We start from the raw sequence: 23,747 nt of genomic DNA on the forward strand, positions 1-23,747 counted from the left end.
TGAGTAATACTCCATTTTATTTTAAAAAATCCCCACATCTTCGTTATCCCATCACCAGTTGATGGGCATTTGAGCTGTTTCCAAGATTTAGCAGTTACAAACTGTACTGCTATAAACATGAGTGTGCATGTATCACTGAGGTATGATGTTTTTAATTCTGGAGTTCACATCTTACACAGATTGTACCAGATGCTGTGTATGGAATTATGAGTTTTAATGTTTGCCCTTCTGGATTTTGGACTTGTTTTGATCCCATTCCTTTCTATCCTCCTAAATAGAAATGTTTGTCTTGTGCAATTGTATGTTGGAAGTGTTTAACTTTCTTTTCACTTGTACAGGGACTTAATGCTAAGTGTTTTCCTTAAATCTCACAGGAGAATTTACTTGGATTTTTCAGAAATGCTGAAAATGTTAGGGCTTTGGCAACTCTTGAAAGTGGACTAAATTCCTTTTGCACAGAGGGATGTGCATGACAGACTCACTTTTAAAATAAGCCAATTGTGGTGTTTACTCTGTGCAGCTTGTACCACTTAGATAGAGCCTACTTTGGGCATAATCAATGGCGTGGTCCTCTACAACCCATTATTGAATCCATCAACAAATTTTACTGGCTCTATCTTCAAAGAATATCCAGTGACCACTTTTCACTAGTCCACACTTGTATTCTCATTCGTAATGGCATCACCGTTCACCTAGGTTATTGTAGCAGCCTCCTAACTGGTTTCCTTGTCCTTTTGGGGAGCAGGCAGAGGAATTCTCTTGATGGGACTCCCCCAAAGGCGTCTCTCTTATACAGGATGCAAGTTGAAGCTCACTGTGGCCCGAAGGCCCCACTTGACCTGGTTCTGCTTGACCTCACTGACTCTCCCCGTACCCATCACCCCCACCTACACTTGCCTCCTTGCTGTTCCTTCCAGTTGGTTAAGAACTTGAAAATGGGACAAAGTAAGTGTTTACTATTCATGAATAAACATCAGTTGTAGTTTATAGAACTTAAGAGATACTATTGCTTACCCAAAGATATACAACCAAGAAATTATTAGAATTTGGATTTGAAATTAGAACTGTCTAGCCTCCAAACTTTTCTGTTCTGTGAATAATGCTGCTTCTCTTAGTGCATGTTTTCAAGTTTCTTTGGGGACTGGCTCTGGGTTGGTCACTTTAAAATAACTACCAAAGAAAAGTCTTCAGGTTTTAAGATGTTTAGAAAGCATTCTTCACTGAGTTTATATTTGGATCATAAAAAGGTAGAAATTTCCAATATTTTTTTCCTTAAAATGTGCATCATGTTGGCCCTTTAAGGCATGACTGAGTGTTTTGTTTTTACTTCTCAGATGTTAGCCCTGATCTGTGTCTTATCTACTACAAATATATCTGGTAATTATTTTGATGATTATAATTTATTTTTTCTTAGAAAAGAATATAAGTTTTCTACCACTATTGAACTGCTTACGGATTTTGGCCCAAAGAAAACCTTTTGAATTTACAAGAGGTTTTGAATTCATAAATTCTGAAATGAATTTATAGCTCTTGGATAAACTGGTTCTAGAGATGGAGAAAGGAAAGAGTGAGCCTAGCAAGGATAAACATATTAACCACAGTTTCAATAAATAAGCAAACACAATTTTTCAACCACTGCCAGATCAGAAAAGATAAGTGTGAGGGTTGTTTTCTAACATTTGTATTCATAAATTCTCCATAGACTTAGAAGACAAAGGACTTCTCTTGGAGTTAAACAGGTTACAATGAGTCTCCTCTCACACAATATGAGTGTTCTTCGCAGAAATTGTGCATGGTTTTTGGATCTAATTTTCCTTTCTTCTCATCTATTTCTTCCCTTCTGCAATGACTTCTCAATACATGTATCTTCCTTGGGAGGCTGTTGCATATTCCTAGCTGTGTTGTGACTCTGGGCTCAACAGGAGCCACTTTTCTCTCCCAGTTGATAATTTTTGTCAGGAGACCTGGTGTGAAATGCTTTCCTTGGTGCCAAGGCCCCTGCAGCTGAAAGACCCAAACTCTGAGACACATGACCCATTGTTTTGGCCTCCTGGAGTGCTTGTTGGGTCACATGGAATCTTTCTTTAGAGAACAGACTCTGTTAAACAATACAAGAACTTGCTCAGAGGCCAATGAGGAAATATGTTTATAGAGAAATAATTTATTATTTTAAATGGTGGTTTTAAAAGAGATAATTGGCCTTTCTTTGATCTTTCTTGGGGAAATTGCTTTTCCATGTCTTTCACAGATAAATGTAAGACAAATGAATTTGTAAGTTTAGTGAAAATCATTCTCTTTGGAACTTTCCTGGCTTTAATAATGTCTGTTGCATGCAATTCACAGACTTTAGAGTTCCAGAGGCCATAATCAGTAAAAAGGATGACAGTAGGGTAGCCAGAACACGAGATTGCTATGCAGATTTCTAAACCCCACAATAGCTTTTGGCATACTTTTCAGACCTCAATTTGAACATTATTTGGAATTCTGTGTAAAGCTTACTCTCCTCAGAATTTTGGCAGAGGCAAACAGGTGGAATGAGTGGCTTTCTGTTCTGTTTTAAATGTCTAATTGAAGTAGATAATTGAGTTTACTTGCTGGATCTGGAATCTTGTAAACACAGTCTCTTTATCCCAGAGATATTTTGATTGTTTGACTGGCATTGATCTTTAATGCCCCCCCCCCAAAAAAAGAAGAGGATGAGAAGGAAAAGAGGAAGAGGAAGAGAACAAGATATATATTGAAGGACAACATTATTTTATAAATTATAACAAAAACTCCAGTATAAAGAAAGCCTTTGAGGGGAAACCTATTTTGCTATTGTGTGGTGAAATTCTTAATATGGTGATTCATTATCTAATCCAGTGATCTCAACTTGGTGAGGAAATATCAGAATCTTCTGGGGGTGAGATATGTGTTGGACTCCACCCATACAGTTCCTGGTGTATAGGTCTGGGATGAGCCTAAGTTTCTCCATTTTTTAGGTTCTTGAGAAATATGATGTGCATTATTCTTTGAGAACTGGTGATTTAATCCACTGTGAAAACTTTTGCCCTCCTGGTATATTTATCATAAATTACTAGGATGATTTAAAGTTAAAGGTTTAAATCCTTATGACACACAAAAATCCTTCCTGTCAAACAATTTATTTATAAGCATATACTTCAATCACAATTCATATTTACTAATTAATTAAAATGAATTAATTTTAAGTGATATTTTACGGGCATAAAGTGAAAGACAGCATAGACTAAAGCAGTATTTCTCAGAGCTGAGCAATCATGGATCTGTTTATTTGTACACAGTGTTAGTTTATGTTATAAGAAACCATGTGGGAGCTCATTATGCTTATGTAATTTATACATCTAAAATTTATAAATAAATCATAATTTATGTATAATATAAAAATCCATAAAATATATAATTTGTATAAATGCATAAATTTATAAAAAATGTACAATTATACTTTAACATAATTAGAATTCAAATGGAATTCAGATGAAAGTATAAAAACACATTCAAATTAGCAATTTTAATTCAATATGACTAATGTGCTATTTTGAGGAATTAAAGCAATGTTTGCACCGTGGCTGTGGAAGAATCTTTCTTTAGCATGTCATTCCACTGGTTGTGTGGGAAGACCTACATACATTTCCTACCCCTTTCTATCTAAATTCCTAAGAAACTTCTATCCAGTCAATGTCACATGCCATAATTTGGCCTTTCCTTGGTATCTCACATCATTTACTTATAAGACCTGCCTATTTTTATTGTTGTTTTTTTTTTTTTTACTCTAAGTTGTTACCACATAGGATAGCATTTCTGAACACCAATATAGGCATCCATTGATTCAGAAGTATTTGTGTTTTGAGTGCTTGCTCTATTTTCTAAGGCACTGTTAGAAGTATTGGAAAGAAACAGTCCAGCTGAGGAGCCTCCTCTCATGGAGCTTTCTGACGGAGGTGGGGAAGCAGGGTCAGGAGAAGGGAAGTGAAAAAGCAAGCTAGAAAAGCAGGTCTGGGTTAGGTCATAGAGAGGGTCATAAAGCAAAGTAAGGAGTTTGGATTTTCTTTGAATGGTAGTGGGAAATCATTGGAGGATTTGCTTAGGAAATTTCTACTAATTTTTAAAAATCTGGGTACTCTGCAAGTAATGACCTGTAAATGGAGAAGGAGGGAATAATGTGGATCCTGTCTCTGAAGAATATTTTTTAACACTATCATCCAGGTGATACATAATGTGATTGTATGGTGCAATTAACTTTAAAGATAATCCTCAAAATTCAAACATAAGTAAACTGATCAGATATATAGAAACAATGCAAAATTTCCAGCATTTTGAAGTAGTTGCAATAAAAAAGTCACAGAGAACTCTGAAGCCTCTCTGCGTGTTCTCAAGATCTTGTGTAACAGACTCTGTTTCAGAAGAAACTGCACAGCTATGAAGTCTATTTTGGGTCACCTAAGTTGTTACTTAACATTGCAGGGCCTTTGTTTCATCTAGGAAGGAACTAATCATGCTTTTAACTAGAGTCTATTGTGGGGTAGGGAGTCAAGCACGAGGAGTTACTGCTCTGAGCCTTGAGATGGTCATTTTACATATATTTACATGTATTTAAAGTAAAGGTGTCAAGAGAAAAATGAAGCACAATATGAAAACAGGTTAAACATTTTATGATTCAAGAATACCAGGGGAGTTATAATTATCATAGATGAGAAAAAAAAACAAGGAATTGAGACGGGGTCAGCCTGAAGGTGCCTTTCTCAGTCTGGGTTTCTTCCTACTTGTGCCTTTTGAGCGTGTTACTGAACAGTAAATTCTCACTAAAGGAATAAAAAGAATCTTTCTCAACTCTGAGACAAATAAGTTCCTTTCTCTAAAGTTATTTTTGTTTTGTTATAAGCAAAATTTTAATTCAAGGGGCTAATCCATTGAAATTGCTAATCAATAAATTTCATGTTGAACTTTAGATCAACCCCAAACTTGCACTTTCAATGAAACACTGAACTCTGGCTCCTAGCAGAAATGATTGATAGTAGCTTCAACCATTGGTTACAAACTACACATCTGCCTTTCATTTTCTTTTAAGTTATGGGACAATTTTAATGACCATAATGCCATTTTCTGAAGTATGGATAAATGAGACTTCATAGTCAAATTTCAGAATAAAAGGCTAGAAAGTGGGGTAAGAGAGGAGATAAAATTGAAGTATATTTTAAACTTTCTTAATGCTCTATCTTTGATAAAAATTTTTGTTAAAAAATTCATTGTATATACTACTGCAGAATATATATTTACAAAGAAAGAAACAAAGAATTCTAATTTTGCCCAGGTCTATTCTGTTTCTGCACTGTCCTTGCAATTACTTTGGTGATGACAATAAATAAACTTAACTCCTTTACCAAATATGCTTAAGGATAATTTCACACCCCAGTGCAATGCACCTGCTTCTGCCCTGGTCAGTGTTTAACAGCTCAGAGCAAAAGCACATGAGCAGGTGGAAAAGGAAGTATAGCAGGTGATTTCAATTTAAAACCATGGCATCGAGAATATTGTGTGTTATCTCCACATTCAGGAACCTCCACATTCACCCAGGGAACAATTCCAAGAGAAAAAAGAGTCCTTTTGTGAAATGTGTCACAAAATGCTTCTAATAACTTTCTCAGCTTTGCAAGATTGTGATACTTTTGGCCTGGAGTCTTTTTATGCTTTAATTATTAAATTCAGGTATGTTTTGAGTATGTTTTTATTTCATTTATCGTTAGCCCACCAAGCTGTAGTATTAAAAGAGTTGTTTGATGTTGGGGGAGTTCTATACATTTTTTATAAGCCAAGTTAAGTATTTCTCTTTGAATCATAAAGTTGTATTTTTACCATCTCTAAGTGAAAATCAGATTGAAATATAGCATGGATAGAGTTGCTAATGCAAAATCACTACCAGGAAAAAGACGTTATCTCCTAAATCTTTTGTTATTCATAAGAATATCCATCTACAAAGAGCCAAAGGATGAATTGTGCTTTATTCTTTAATATTCTTTAGAAACAACTGGAATTTGAGTAAGGCTATTGTTATAGAATGGAAGCAAACACCCAGCGACTTGATGGTTGATCAGAAGATCAATGAAATGTAAAAAAAAAAAAAGATTTTCAATATCAAGCACATATTCCCCTCCCCCAACCATATAGGTGGAATATTTCACTTTTGAGAAAGCTCAATCAGTATCCTTTCTTTCTTGCATAAAGGGATTGAAATTCAGAGGCTAATTCAAGTCTTTAGTCTCTTGCCCTTCTCTTTCTGCCTGAGGAGCTATCCACTGTTTCTCGCTGATGCATTTAGAAAATTTAAAGCCAGGGTATATTAGACAAGGGCTTATGCTCGGTTTCTTTTTCTTTTTCTTTTTTTTAGAGAACAAGGTTGTACCATTACTGTATGAACATTAAAAAAATACTGAAGACTGCAGAAAGTGAACCTGCCTCTCTGATTCAAGATAGAACTTGACATGTGAAAACCCAAAGAGCTTCATCTAGGAAGGAAATGGAGACAGGGTAGAAAAGCTGGAGCGCAGAACTAGGCCCACTCTGAATCACAGAGGCTCTTCCAGTGATGTACAAATCTCGTTTTTATTTTGGCAACAATAGTCTGTTATTCAAAATGTTCTTCAGAATTAGATACAAGATGGTTATGTTTGAAGAAGGCAAATTATAGATAGGATCTCGATCTTCCCAACTGATCTTTCTCTTTTGCTCTCATCAGCTCCCAGCCAGCCTCAGAATCCTCAAGGAGTAAGGTTGGGAACGGCTGTGACCTGTGTCGACTCTCTAATCTTACATATGAGGAGACCGAAGAGAGAGAAATGTAGCAACTTTTTTCATCACACTTAAAAATATTTAAAAAACAGAATCCAATTCATTTCAGTTGTACTATTCCAGGGGTTGACAAAATTTTTTGTGAAGGGCAAACTAGGATATATTATGGGTTTATGTTTGTTGAGACCACTCAACTCAGCAATTGTAGTGAGAAGCAGACATAGATGATATACTATAAACAAATGGTCATGACTATGTCTCAATAAATGTTACTTATGGAAACTGAAATTTGAATTTTATATATTTTTCATGTAATATATTCTTATATTCTTCTTCGTTTTGTGTTTTTCAACAGTCCCCCCCCCCCCAAAAAAAGATCATTCTTATCTCCCTGGTCTATACAAAAACAAGTATGAAGCAATATTTGGCCCAGTGGGGCATAGTTTGCCCCCTTACACTATATTACCTTTTCTTACACCCTAAATAATACTCTACATGTATTATCTTTAAAACTTTAGACCTTTTGGGGGTTTTGCAAAAAAGTTGTTTCTTTTTCTTTGATGTCTCCCATCCAACCACCCTACTGCTCTGTTGTGTATATTGCATTTTCTCCCACAGTTACATCTTATTTCTCCACAGTTTTACTTCTTGTTGGAAAGTTTTAAGGGTTTTCATGACTGTTTAGCCACTGATCATATCACTCAAAGTCAGACCTAACAGCTCAGTTTTGTGTGCAGCACACGCAAACCGCCTGATATCAGTGATGCTGCTGAAGGAGACCTGCTTCTATGCCCACTCAGTGCTCATAGATGCTACAGAAGGCATTAGTGTGACTGTACTATTTTGCTTTTTTGCCAATTGTTCTTCTGAGCTGAAATTTGTTTTAAAGGATGAGGATTAACAACAAAAGCAGCAATATTTAAAATTTGACTAATAAAACACAAGTAAACATTTATTCTGGAATCCAATGAATGAAAATATTACAAAATGTTTAAAGCACAATATCTATTTGTAGACCACCAGGGTTAACCCCAACTATGCCACTTAGTGGCTTTATAACATTAAGCAAGCTTTCTAAGTTGCCTTTATCTAATTTCCTCATGTGTAAAATAGTGATGCCAACAGCAATATATACCTTATAAAGTTATAGAACCAAATGACTTAATATGTTAAGAATTTTAAAGAATCAGATAAATGATAACTATAAGATGGTTTTTTGTTTTTGTCTTTTTTTGGTACCGGGGATTGAACTAGGGACCTTGATGCTTCTAGGCATCTAGGCTTGAGGCAGGTGGTAGAACCACTAAGCTAAATCCCCGGCCCAAGATGGTCTTGTTATTTTTATATTCTAGATATCATCATCTCATTATCACTCTTGTCATATTTCCTCCCAATTCTCCTATTTTTCCAATACAGAGTCATGCCTATTAGTAATGTTAATATCTAGTTATTGTCTATAAATAGAGTGAAAATAATAGTTAAGAAGTATTGCACACTTATCATGAATACCAGACAGTATTTGAAAGGCTTTCTATATATTGAATAGTTTAATTTTTTGATAATCCTTTGAAATCAATGCTATTAAAATATATGTAAAATGAAGGAACTAAGAGAAATTATTGCAGCTAGACCAGGTTCACCTAACTAATAAATGACAGTTACTCCTGAAAGCAATATAATTAAGAGCCAAATTGAAACAAATGTAGGTTGAAAACTCATATGACACTGAATCTATGAGATATCTCTAATGTTGAAGAGTCAATTTGTAAGGAATAACAAGTACAGCTCTACACAGTACACAGGAAAGCTGCACAGGGCACTGCCTCACAATGCTGGGGAGATTTCTTGAAGCTTCAGGAAGACAGAATTTCAGGAAGCTGCTCTTTGTCAGTCAGAGCAGTAATGCACTGCTCCAAACACTATCCAGTATCTCTCTTGGTTAAATAATGACAGCATGAAGAAAGTATAAGACCGATTCAGAATAGTAATTTTATGTCATTTTTACCGTGTTAAGTTTCGTTTGGCTTTTAACTTTCTCCCCGTTGGTAAGGTCTCGAATGAGAGGGTATCGGGACACCTACAAATACAGTGCAGTGCTGCTTACCGGACTCTGGCGTGTTAACCCCGATTGAAAGCCTCTGCTCCTGTCACCTGCAGCGCTCCTTACCAAGGAAAAACTTCCGAAAACGGACAATTAACTCAAGATCAGAGGAGATAGTTTTAGGAGTATCTTCAAAAATGAAAACTTCTTAGTAGGAAAACTTCAGGTATCCCAAACAGTTATGGGTTTGAGATCAGGAGCGCATTAACATCTTGGCGTTAATGTTTTGTCTCAAAATATTTCCTGCTGTGTTTTCTAGCTGTTCTGAAGGCTGTAACTTCAAAAGACATTAATTAATTGCCAACAGTTTTACCAGCATGAAGTGGAAAAAAACCAAACAAAAAGTAAAACAATTTTGGCTAAATAATTGTGTAGTTGAAAAACACGTTTTAACCTTTAGGTATAAAACATTTTATTATGGAGTTTTGAAAATTTCCCAAGGGCTTATATGTATCACAGCCTGCAAAAGCATAATTTTCTTTTCTTCCTCTTGTGTCCAATTATCTTCTCTTTTTGCCATTAAAATCAGGTAACAATAATGTCTTCATGTAATAATTGGTTGTAAATTAGTCATTTAAGTGTGTTATCTTGCTCCACAAACCTGTTTTTCATTTTGTGTTTCCTACTTTAATGAATAATATCACTGAAGCCAGAAGCCTCAGAATCAACTTTGAATTATCTTCAGTCTACCAAATCCATACTGGCAAGTCGAATTCAGGAATACATAGTTAATATCCCCAGTCACTGATATTCCAAAATTCCAATCATTACTTGCCTGGGCTATTGTCCCACTGATCCTTGCTGTGTTCAGTTGTCCAAGGAAAATAGAACTGGAAAATCATCAGCCTCCTTATTTTTAATGTTCTTTTTTATTTTATTAAAAATAAAACAAAATTTCATAAACAAATAATAAGAATAACAATAGTTATATTGTGTATCATTATCTTCAAAGTAGTTACTCAGAGTGTAAGACATAAACCAAAAAGATTCTTACAAAAACGAAACAACAGATAATAAAACAAATCTTTCTTTTAAGTAGTGGTGGCTCCGTAGAGTTAAGATGCTACCCAGATTCCCAAAAGACACAATCTCAGCTGCAATATCCATGTTCCATGTTCCATTCTTATTATTGCTACTCACTCATATCCCATTTCACTCTGCACGATGCTCACCCACCAACCTTCCAACTCCTCACAAAGTTCGGTGCTCACTCATCTCTGAACCTCTCTTGCTCTTGCACATCTTAGTGACTTTTTGCACATACACCTTACTCACCTGAAGAGCAGTTCTCCTCTTTTATCACCTGGTTAAGTCATAATAATTTTTAACTACAAGTCCCTCATGCCCCTTGTTTTGGAAAACCTTTCTTAAATTTCCTAATTAGAATCAGTAACTCTTCCATTTATATTTTTATAGCATATCTCTTTTAAGAGTTTAAACAAACATATCCACAGGTATCAGAAATAGATGAGCGTTTAAGTCTTAGGTCTGTACTTGCTGTGCAACTATGAGCAGGTTATTTCACTTCTCTGAGCCTCAAAACCTATTTGTGAAATACAACATCATGAGGTTTTGGTAAAGATGAAATGAGCTAGTACAGTGCTAAATGCATGGTAACTAGTCAGTAAATATTCTGTTAATACTCTCCCAATCTTCACTACAATCTCTGTCATGTGTGGTATCCTTGATAATTGTGTGGGTTTGTGTGTATCTGTGTGATGTTTTAAGAAGTCCTTAAGATGGCCCATCTAGCCTAGCACCTCTTAATTTTCAGTGAATATCTGTTGGAGTAAATTGAGTTCTAAGCCCTATGTTTTTATTCAGTACCAGCATTAATGTTATGGATTCAAGGAAATCATAATCTTTCATTTAAATAAATAAGTTGACATACTAACTTTATTATTTTATTTTTATTACATTTCATTAATTTTTCTACAAGAACAAATTGGATGAGGAAATAACTATGAGTAAAATTCTGAGTTATGTGTATTAAAATGAAAACAAAGAATAAAACAATATCATCATTTACATTCCATTTTTAAAGATATTTAACATCATAGATACTATATATATGTATATGTGTCATATTGAAAACAAGACTTCTTAAGGATAGCTATTTCATGCTAAAAATATAAACTTGAATGTTAAAATTGTAACTAAAAGCACTAAGTTCCCAGATCCATTAATATTAGAAATCAGTGGTAGAATCTAATGGCTCCATAATATAAGGATCATATTTTAGTTAATAGTAAAACCCACAGCCTATTTGTAATCACTCAGAAATGATAGGAGGAAGGAGCAGAGAGAGACGGTTCATCCTATTTGAGCTTCTCCAAGCTACGCCTGCTTACTTCAGTAGGGTAAAACTTTCTTGCCACCCACCATGCCAAACACACTAGATCAGCTGTATTTCTTTGCAGTGCCCTGGGCTTGTTTCCTGGAACTGCCTGTTAAGGTGCCTACCCTTCTCACTGTAGCCTTTCTCTAGTAAGTCTCTAGCACAGCATATTCTACCCTGATATTTACTGTATGCTGTCCAGGCTGGGTATTTGCTGAGGCTCAAGAGCCACCCGCTCCTCAAAAAAATCAGTGCTGTTCTTTTGTGTCTTTTTGTTACTTTGTCTTCCTTCCACGAACAGCCTATTTCTTCTGGTGCTTGGCTTTTATCAAACTAGTATTTTTCTCCAAATGTCCAGAGACTACTACATAGGTATTTTGGATTCCCAGAGGACTTCCGATTTACAGACGAAAAAATACCAATTTGTATTTCTTGCAAGCAAAAGCATCTTGTATTAATTTATTAATCATGTTCTATTCTGCTCAAATATTGTTTTTATAACATTTGAAACACGCAAAGCAGAAACAGGTGCAAGTTAGGAAGAGGAATTCCTAAAGACCTGTTGCCTGGAGGAGTCAGCAGCAGTTCATTTTTGCTCCATTTGGCATATGTGTATGTGTATGTTTCTGTTTACACATATACAGTTGATTGTCATACTCATTGTTATGTTCTATAATTTCCATGAACATTGAAAAAGTGGCTTCTGGTAGATATAGATTAATTTCCCATGAATCTCTGATCATAAGACTTTTAAAATTCAATCTGTCAATACAAGACATTGGTGTGTGTGTGTGTGTGTGTGTGTGCAGTGCTGGAAATTAAATCCATGACCTCAGATTTTGGTTTATGTGAGTCTCTGTTTTAAGGCTCCTTATTTAATATATAAAGTTGATTCATTAACACTAAACTTACAACCAATCAACAGCACTATAACTCATGCCCAAAGGAAGCATATTTAAGGCATGTATTTTCTCCTTAAGGCACATCATAGCTTGTTTTCCTTTGCTATCACTAGAAGCACTTATGCACAGCAAGTGGGAACAGTTTTAAATATTAAGATTGCTGAAGAAAAGCACAAAAACATGGCAAATATGTCAGTAAATAGATTACCAAAAGGATACTTGCTTATAGTATGGAAGACTAAATAAGAAAGAAGAGCATGTTCTTGTTTGACCTTAGCTGAGAATGGGCAATTCTCTCCAATTTTTGACTGCTCTGTCTGCAAATGATCACCAAAGCACTGTATTGATTTTGGATAACAAATAAATCCTAGGAATAGGAAAATTCACAAATGTGGAGTTACATGAATAATTAGGACTGATATATATATATATATATATATATACACACACACATATACAGTATACATTTGATCCATATATTTATGGGTATATCTCTGATCAATATATTTCTGCTTCTTTCTCAGAACCATTTGAGGGTAATTTGGATACATTGTACCTATTTATCTAAATACTATATTATGCTATTTCTTACAAGCAAAGACATTTTCTTATATAACCACAGTATGATGGTCAAAGTCAGGAAATTTAATAATAATATAATCATGTTACATAATCCATAGTTCATATTCAAATCGTATCTGAATAATTTGAATATGAACACTTGTCCCAGGAATATCCTTTATAGCTGTTTCTCATTCCTCTCTTCTAGCATACAATCCAAGATCATGAATTTCCTTTTTTGTCATGTCACTTTAGTTTATAAGTGTTCCTTATTCTTTCTTTGTCTTTTTTAACCTTGACATTTTTGATACCTAAATGAACTTTGCATTTTTATTTTATTGAATTGGCATAAATCATTTAATTCCATATTTATTTTAATGTTGAAATTGTGTAAAATTTGGTCAATGAGATCTATTTTAAACTGTCTCCTGTATCCTTTTTATATGTTGCCAGCATCCCTTGAGCACTTTATTACTTTATGTGCAGAAAGATATTCTAGGCTTTTTCCTCCAAAATCACTGCTTTGGCTTAGCGCAGAATGGATTTTAGAAACTAAAATTTGTGTGCCAGGTACATTCATTGCTGCTGCTGATTCCTTGCTGCTAGGAACTGTCATAAGGTTGTTTAAGAAATATATGTGTATAGGTATACACATGCACACATAGTGATAGACACACACTATATACATATATAATACATTCATATCTATATAAGCATATATGCATGAGCACACATACACATATATGTTTGTTTATATTTGTGTCTATATCTATATTTACACAGGTACCTCCAATTCAAATCCAGCACTGCAGTACACTCTTGTCTTTCTCTATTTGTAATTTCTTTCTCTGATTTAGCTTTCATAAAGAAATATAGCTGAGATTATTCTCTGTATAGTTACACTTTGCTCATACTAGTGTACATTTAATGCAGTTTCAAAATTGCTAGCCCATCCTACTGTAAAGATAAAAGCAAAACTACAAACTAGAATTAAATATCTGTTTATAATATTTAGGTTAAATGAACATGCATTGAAATGCACAATTCAATAAATTTTTATAAGTGCACCAACATCCCTACTTAAAAAGAGACTATCCCATTCTGTGTCAGTCTCTTTCCCAGAAGCAATCACTTTCTTTCTGATTTTTTTAAACCATAGATTACTTTTGCCTCTTCTAGGACATCATATAAAAGGAAATATAGTCTCTTCTGTGACTGGCTTTCTTCACTCAAAGTATTACATTTGTGAAGTTCATTCACAGTTGTTTATTTATTTTTTATTGTATTGCCTGAATATAACATAACTGTTAATGCATTCTCCTATGGTTAGATATTTGAGTTTGTTTTGGTTTGAGTTTTTATGAATAAATTTGTTATGAATATGCTTGTAAAATAATTGTTGTGGATATGTGTTTTAATTACTATTACATAAGTCTTTACATGTAGAATTTTTGGGTAATAGGGAAACTGGTTTTATCATACATCGTTACCAATAATATGTGACAGTTTAAACTGTGCCACAACTTTGTCATCACTTGTTATTTGTAACTTAAAAAAAATCATTCACGAGTATATGCAGTAGTATCTCATTGTAATTTTAATTTGCTTTTTATAATAACTAATAAATTATATTATTTGCTTATTAACTATTTTTATATCTTCCTTTCTGAAAGTCTTTTGCCTATGTTTAAAAACTAATTTTATATTCTTTCATTATTGAATTATAGTAGTCCTTTATATATTCTGGACAAAAGGCAATAATCAGATATAGGAATTGTCATTCTTTTTCTTCCAGCTTGCAATTTGCTTGTTTAATTTCTCAAAAAAGTTTTAAATTTTGACTTTAAATTTATTTTTAAAGATTCATCAAATCCAAGGTTGCAAATGTATTCTACTCTCCCTCCAGAAGCTTAAAAATGTTAAATTTTAGGTTTGAGACTGTAATCCATCTTAAATTAAATTTTTGTATCATAAGGAGTGAGTTTAAATTTTCAATACCATTTGTTGAACATACATTTCTTTCCCAATTGAATTGCTTTGTGATGTTTGCAAAAATCAACCATACAAGTGTACATCTACTTCTATATTATATTTTATCCTTATTCTGATCATACGCATATTGGTCTATGCTTATGCTGGTCATACATGTGTTGGCTATTGTAGCTTTTTCATAGATCTTGAGGTCAATTCATTTGAATCTCATTTTGTGCTTTCTCTTCAAGATTGTTTAGTTAGTTCATGTGTCTTGTGTTCATATAAACTGTGAGTTAAGTTTGTTTATATCTATAAAAATTCTGCTGAAATTATAAAGATTACATTGTATCTGTAACTCAAATTGAGAAGTACATCTTAACAATATTGCCTTATCTAAAAAAATGGCAAACTATGATTTATTTGTCTTTGAAAAGTTTTTCCTCAATAATATTTTGCAGTTTTAAGGCAATACATTCTGTGCTTAGTTTCATTAAACTGTACCTCAAATATATTATAAAATAGTTTTATAAATGGAAAGCTTTCAGTTTTATTTTTCAATTCTTATTTTCTAATAAGAAAAACAATTGAGTTTTGAATGTGACCTTTTGTTTTGTATCTCTATGTGTTCATTTGTTAGATAGTTACCTTGTAGATTCCTTTTTTTAAAGTTTACTTTAAAAAATACAGGATTTATTTATTTATTTATTTTTAGTTTAGTTTAGTTTTCAGAGACAAGATCTTGTGATGTTCCCCAGGCTGACCTTGAACTCCTCAGTTCAAGCAAGTGACTGTCTTCCCTCAGGTTCTTAATTAGTAAGGACCACTATACCTGGTTACTCTTTTAGAATTTTTATATATATTAAAATAAATTACTTAATACTTTTGTCCTTTATTACTTGCCTTGTTACATTAGGACATTCACTTTGCAATGTGAAATTGAAGGGGTTAAATCTGACATTTTTGCCCAGTTCCATATCATAAAATGTGTTTCATATTTCATAGATTAGATACTAGCTAGCCATGGTTTCTTTAGATGCCTTTCAGCAAATTGAAGAATTTCTGCATATTCCTGATTGTTAAGAATTTTTATAATAAATGAATTTAATTTTTGTCAAGTTTTTTCTGCATATATTGAGATAATTTTCTTAGTTTATTTGTAATAGGGAAAATTGCATTGATTAGTTATTTAAATGTCAACTCAACCTTTTGAATTTTTGGAATCAACTACACATGGGCATTGATATATTTTATTTACAATACCACTGGATTCAATTGCTAATATTTTAATGTGAATTCTGTGTCTACCTTAATAAAGAATGTTGTTTTCAATATTAATTTTTAAAATGTGTCATGAGGTTTTGTTATTAGGATTACACTGAGGGGTGTTCTTTCCTCCTCTATTTTCTTAAATACTTTATTTTCTATTTAACATAATTATTATTATTTATTCTATTTTCTGAAATTCACTAGTCAAGACATCTGGGCTGGAGTTTTCTTTGTAAGGAGATATTTGATAATACATTTATTTTTTTAAAATATGGGACTGTTTGAAGTTTATCTCAAATGATGTTAAAAAATTATCTACTTCCTCTATGTAGTTGAACACAGTATATTAGCATAAAGTCTTAACATTTCTTATCTCCTTTCTATCTGTAGTGTCTAAAATAATTGCTTCTTTTTAGTTCTTGAATCTCTAATTTGTGTTTTCTTTTCTAGTCTTGTTAGGTTTATCATATTGTTCAAGAACAAATATTTGATTTTATTAATGTTATTTAATGTGTTTTTCTAAATTGAATTCTATCCTCTTCCTTTATCATTTATTTGTTCTATTTTGGGTTTAAATTGTTTGTATATCCTTTCTTAGGTACTTGTTCAAAGCTTTTTTCTTATCTGAAACCACATTTAGAGCTACCACAAGAACTTTCCTATATCCAACTGATGGCCTGCATGCTTTGAAAAATGTGTATTTTACAATTGTTGGATAGTGTTTTTAAATGTTAATTATAAGAAGATGGTTGAGAAAAATAGGTAAGCAGCAGGTAATCAACCCATTTTTTTTATTTTGGAGAATTATTCCTTGAAAAAAAAGACAGATGACTTGGTACTAATGATAGACATTCTAGCTAACAAATTAATGCCATTAAATTGGGATAGTCTTTATCTATCAGAAACTTTTAGTAGAATATTCCTGGTCTAGTAATTTTTTTTATGACAAAGAAACTCAGACTCAATGGATTTATGGTCATGGCTGCTTGAAACATGTTGCGTAAGATATGTGACTGTCTTGTTATAAACTCAACTCATTTAAAGATTGTGGTGGGTCTTTTCTGCTTAAGTAACAAGGCCAAGGACCTTAGTCAGAGATTTCTAATGTTTAGCTGTGCTGAAACACATGTGCTGCATGAGGAAGGATCTGAGGGGATGCAATGGATGCAATGACAGTTATGGACCTTTTTTCCCAGTTTATTTATTGTCTAGCAATTGTATCCTAGAAACTTTTGGTAAAGTCTGATATTGAACAAGTTCTTTGATTCACTGTAATCTTATTTGACAATTCAAATTTTTGTGTTTTCCCATTTATTTTATTCAGTACTTCCATATTCTTACTGATTCTTTTACATTTTATTATTTATTGATAATTATATTGAAAATACGAAGTATGCCTTATTTATAGGATAAAATCTTTATTGCATTGGAGATAAGAACAAACCATATGTATAATTTTGTTTTCAGACTATAATAAAAATTGTGATCCAAATGAGTTGATAATAAATGTTTATCAGTGGGATTGGCAGAGGCATTAAAATACCATTATTTACTGTGAGGGAATTAAATAGGTTCTTATGACAGTAAACAACAGGAATGAAACAGTGAGGTGTTGTTGGTTAACTTTTAAAGTGTTATCTTATACATGTTGGAAGCAGAATTTCTTTCAAAAATTAGTTGGCTTTATTTCTGTAGTTCCATTTATGGACTGTATTCTGTTAAGATTGATCTATTTTCCCCCATAACATGCTGCCTTGATAAATGTAGCTTTATGCTAACACTTGAAATTAGGTAAGGCGAGTCCTCCAATTTTCTCTTTTTTTCAAAATTATTTCAGGTATTCAAGTTCATTTTTCTTTCAATATATTCTTTAGAGTCTATAAAAATTACTCTACAAATAAGCTCTCGTGTGCTTCACAAATTCTGCACTCTGCTTGTCTTTACTGATTCAGCAACAGTTGCAGCTGAATTCTTTTTTGCTGTTTGGTAACATCTACTTCAGATAAGTAAGTGTTCATGTACTTTCTTTCCTAGAAGACTCCTGAATGTCCTGAGACTTGGATTGGTAGGTTTACCTGTGTCCCCCTCTGGTGAGTCAAGAAAAGTCATAAACTTTTGCCTTGCATATTTTGTTTCCTACCTTAAGTCTGGAAATGCAAAAAACTTAGTGAGAACAGAGTCTTTCTAGCTTTTTATATACCTGATTGAAAACTAGGAATCTTACTGACTTTTTTAACGAGTTGTTTAGTGAAAAGTTCTGAAGTATTTAGCTCTCATTGTGGATGTTTAATTTTTTAATTCCGAATACAGAATTTCCTTATAGACAACTTGGAAAAGTCATAAAAATGTAGAAAATAAACATAATTTGTAATTCAATGGTCCAAGAATACTATTATTAACATTTTAAAATACATTATGCATTATTATAATTTTCTCTTGCCCATTTTCTCACATACAAACACATATAAACACAAAATTGGTGTTTGTCAAGTACATTGTATCTTGTTTTTTCTTTTGTTATATCATAAACATTTCCATTTTATTATATGTGTTTTGAAATGACAGTTTTAAATATTAAATAATATTCACACATATGGGTGTTCATCATTTGTTTTACCATTATGTTAGCTATTTAGATTGATGCCAATTTTCATTTTATTAATTGGGGCTATATAACTCACCTCTTGTAACATAACAGATTATTTTGTTAGGAATGATTTCCAGGAATATAGCTATTTTACCAAAACTGTTAATATTTAGAAATTCTTGCTAGTCCTTGCTTCTTTTGGTTTTACCAATTTTAAGATAAATTGGGTGTGTATGAGAGTTATGCATGCATTATTATAAAATATTTCTGGATTGGCATGCAAAAGTGATAAGTAACTATAGATTTAAGTCATATTATTAGTAAAATTGAAAATTAAATATATTTATTGGCCACCTGGAATTATTTTTTACACCATGTCTTCTATTAATTTTTCTATTTGGGTACTGTCCATATTGATTTGTAAGAAAGCTTTATATTCATTTAATAAAATCTACATGACAGATTCTGGGTGATAGAAACCTTGTGGTGAACAAAATCACAGATAGTTCCTGCTTGCTGAACCTTATATACTGAGGGCCCTACTAATATTTGACTATGTTTATTAGCTTTTGTTAGAAATATTTGATAAAAATAGTCTGTGAATTTGGAAACAAATTAAGGTAATAGACATACAGATAGACTGCTTCTCTTGACCTCTGTACTTCCCATATTCATTGTTTAGGAACATATTCTTTGCTACTTAATCTCTTGACTCAAGAAAAACGCTGTTCTTCTCTTTCTTTCATTGAGGAATACTAAACATTATCTAAAAAACTCTATGATTAAAGGTAAATATGTAGATGATTTATACTATTACCTTTTTTCCTCCTCTTAGTTTCAGATTTATGTTATTTTTTAGTTATTATCCATATTAGGTTTACCCTTTGTCCATCTTTGGTATGTTTGTATTACTTTTTATTTTCTAAGCCTTTCAGCTAAATGCTCATATGTATATATTTTCATTCTTATGTTTAAAAATTTCCCATAGGACTTGGTTTAGTTCTTACATAGATTCTGATATGTATTGCTTTCACTATAGTTTCTGTAATTTCAATCGTTATTTCCCTCTTGACTTCATGTGTTTAAAAAGGTTTGTGTCTTTAAAATATTTGTTAGTTATAGATAGCATTTTCCTTTTAGCTTTAATATATATATATATATCCTTAATTTAATTTAAATTTTTATTTTGCTTTCTAGTCACACTTGAAAGGAAAGCATTCTCTACAATTTAAAAGCACAAAGTTTGGTATATAAAAGATCATTCTCATTGACTATGTTTAATGTTGTTCAAGTCTTTCTATATTTTTTATTATTTTTTTCCAACTTGATTTGTCTTGGTTAGACAGGCAAAATGTTTTTTTAAAATGTATTTGAACCCTCCTAGTATCAATGATAATTTTTCTTTTATAAAATTTTCTACATGCTATTTGGTGCTTACATGCTGAAAATTCTTGTAGTGTTATCATGAGTACCTTCATTTAGCTTCCTGAAGTGCCCATATTTGTAGCTTTAATGCCTTTGAATCTTGAATTCTGCTTTGTCTGATATAAAAGTTGCAGTATCTACTTTTATTGTTGTGTATTTTAGTTCACTTTTGTTTACCTCATCATCCTTAAACTTTCTGAGTTTTTAAAGTATGTATTTACTCTAAAAAGAATAGACGAGTTTTTATCACTAAGATTGTTATATTTTTCTGTGTGAAATAAATTAACTTATATTGTTCAAGAAAAAATTTATTTCTGTCCTTTGTTTCTGTTTAAAATATGTAATTCCTTTTATATTTAAACATTTTGATACCTTTTATATCTAGCATCTTATTCTATCAGCATAATAAAATTAGTTTATATCCTATTGTACTTCTTCCATTTCTCATCACCTAGCTTTTAATTTCATACTTTATTTTATGGGATTGAGGATTGAACCCAGGGTTCACACATGCTAGGCAGTGGTCTATCACTGAGCTACATACCCAGCCCTTTTTATTTAATTTTGAGACAGAGTCTCACTAAGTTTCTCAGGCTGGCCTCAAACCTGTAATCTTTCTCCCTCAGCCACCAGAGTAGCTGAGATGACAGGCATGTGCAGGCATGTGCAGGTATATGCAGTTACATGCTACTTTTATACTGTGTTCTTAAATTTCTGAAACTTAATCCATCATCTGTTCCTTTAACATCCCTGGTATTACTTAATAGACAACCACTTTATTTAACTTTAAATTTATTCTTCTCTCTACTTTGTCCTCTCATTCCTTTAAATTGTTATAGTACAGTACTATATTTTCATCATCAGAGCACATAGTTTTCATGTTCTGTCTTCCTTATTTCCACCTTTATTTTTGTCTTAAATCTAAAGCTAAATAGCTTTTTTTCTCAGTTGTACAAGTAAATATATTTAATGCTTAGAGCTAGTACATTTGCTACACTTTCTTCAATTATCCTTGTGTTGATGGGAACTAATTCTTTAGTAGTTCTTTAAAGAAAAGGTTCATATGAAAAATATTTCCTGGACCGCTTCGTTCAAAACAAGAACACCTTTATATTTGAAGGACATTTTGTCAAGATGTAAATTCTTTGGTTCATTTTCTCTGTAGAATACACTGTAAATGTTCTTAACTGGATTCTGGCTTCTGTTTTAGTCAAGACATTGATAACAACTTGGTGTTCTGTTGGATAAAAATACATTGGCAACTTAATTTGTGAACTATGAAGCTTTTGAGAATAAAAATGAATACTATTAATAATTAGATAGAACAATAGATTTAAACCAAGGCAAATCCAGTCTGAGATTTTTTTTTCAGTCTGAGATATTGTTTTTACTTGTCTAGGAAGCCACAAGTTATTTGGCTTAAGGGTCCAATAATTTTGTGGATTTATCTGTGATAACTATTCTGGGTAAATTTTTCTGGAGCATTTTTCCAATTCAAAAAATTTTTCTAAATTTCCGGAAAAGCTTTGTTAATTTAACTATTTTCCTCTTTAGGGATCTTAGGATCTTAATTATCTATATGTTTGATCTCCTTTTCACAAATTTCCCTAATTTTCAATGTTTTCTCTATTTTTTTATTCACATCACATTTATCCCTTTATTTAAAATTGATTTGACTCTCTCATTTTTAACCTCCATACACCTTACTCTGATTACCCCCATTTCTATTAAAAATTTGGGGATGTTCTCAAGGGTCGTGATATTCTCAATGGTCGTGGCATTTCTACCTTTTCACCCCCCTCTCCCACCTCCCTTTACCCTTTGGAATTACAGAGGGATCTGAAGCTGGAATTTTAACCACTTGCTGCTTCTTCCAGAATTCAAAACAAAAAAAATCTCCAAATATATTTTGGCATCAGCAGCGTGATCTATTGTAAAAATGATGAGCTCACCAACTGGTGAGCTTCCAACAAGCCTTCAAAGAGCCAAGACACCATAAAGAGAATGTGAAAAGGGACTTATTCAACATTATTAAAGACATGAAAGTTGAATTAAGCACAGTGCAGAGGCTACAATTGGCAAGGTCTGAAGAGCTACAGAAGATGTTCCAAAGAGGGAAATGAGCCCCTGGGTCCTGCATTGGTGGTAGCTGCATCTACTGTTGCAGCTTCTCTCCCTTTTGACAACCAGATGACCAAATCAGAGCTGCTCAGGTGGCCCCAGCAGCATGAGGACCACTCCAGGGCCCAGAAAGATGGAGAGAAAACCATTTCAGTGACATCATATCAGGTATAAAAGTTACCAGATCTGCTACAGTTAGATCTGCCACAGCATCAAAACCAGGGCATCCGATTCAGTTTAATGTTTGATGAAAGATTTGAAAATTTTCTTGGACAGATGATATAATATTTTTGACATTAAGGGATTCACTGAAGAAGTACCACAGAGACATCACTTTCTCTTTGGGATGTGGAATTTGCAAAAACAGCCACAGTAAATGAATCATCCTTTCAGAATGGGTTTGAAGATATGATACTGTGGACAAAAGAAGAGCAACTGTGGGAGTTCCCAATTAACAATGAAGCGGGTTTTCGTGGTGATGGGCAGAATTTCATGAACATAGATTTTTGGATCTATACCTGGAAGATTTCCCAGAACAAGAACCAATTCACCACAGCATGGAGCTGGTGATTTGTGGCCATTCCAAAAACATGTATTTGAGTATTAAACAGGAAAGTGAGCACATAGAGTGGTTTATAACTTATTTTAAAGAAAAAAGGGACATTTTAAAAGAAAGTAATGTACAGTTCAACTAAGACCTTGGAAGTTTTTATTTCAGATTATTGGAGACAGGTATTATAATGAAATAAAATAATTTTACTAGTTTTTAGGTTATAAAAACAAAAAAATCCCCCAAATTTGGCCTTCATTCCTTAAATGGTTTTACATTTTTATATTTCTTTCCATAAGTTTCTTAGTTCCTTCTATCATTTTATCATCTCTTCTTATAATTATTCAATCTTTGTTTTGTTTTCTTTATGTTGTTGAGTTTTGTACTATAAACATTTTAGTTCCTTGAGAGTATTAAAATGTAATTTTCATGCAATTGGGGCATATATTACCCCAATTTCTAGCATTATTTATTATCTTCAGGATATATTATGTTTTCTTTTTGTGTGTTTTTTTACAGTACCTTTGTGTGGAGATAAAGTGTGTTTCTTTCTACTGTTTATATACAGGAAGAATAAGTGTTGGCTGGGTTGGCTTGCTTTTAATTTTCGTAGCTTAAAGAGTAGTTTTATATTTACTAAAGTAAAATATTAAAATATAGAAACTCTGCATAGCCTCTCCTCCTTCATTGTTTGAGCCTCCTTTGGTGGAGTTCTAGGCCTTTTAAATCTCTTGCCTTTGCAAGATGATAAAAATATTTCGTACCTGGCTTCTGAAATTTACATTTTCTGAACACATGTCACTTTGCTCCTCTGCTGAGTCCTGTCCTGGTCACACTAGGCCTTGAAGCATTTTTTTTATTTGTCAAGATTAGATCTTCCTTATCTAGAAATTTCCTGTTCTTTCCTAAAGTACCTTACTGACTTCTTTTAGAGAACTATTTAGAGAATGTAGAAGATATTAATCAACTGACTTCCACCAAATGCATACTAAAAGCAAACTTCCTTTTTTTCATATTCCCGATTGGTTACGTACTTTTTACTATCTAAAAGATTCCTCCCTTCCTGTAACTCACCTTCCAGATATCGTCATCCTACCTTCCTTTTCTCACATGCTTTG

The 23,747-nt window shown here is 32.9% G+C and overlaps 1 pseudogene; it reads left to right on the forward strand.

Moving 5' to 3' along the window:
- The first annotated feature begins 797 nt into the window (after nt 1-797).
- Nucleotides 798-22,774, forward strand: LOC110344635 (small ribosomal subunit protein mS31 pseudogene; annotated as a pseudogene).
- Nucleotides 22,775-23,747: the final 973 nt, after the last annotated feature.

This window comes from Heterocephalus glaber, unplaced genomic scaffold (genome assembly GCF_053883595.1).
Source record: "Heterocephalus glaber isolate CG9 unplaced genomic scaffold, H.glaber_assembly_v1.0 deba00000331, whole genome shotgun sequence".
In the NCBI taxonomy this organism is placed as follows: Eukaryota; Metazoa; Chordata; class Mammalia; order Rodentia; family Bathyergidae; genus Heterocephalus; species Heterocephalus glaber.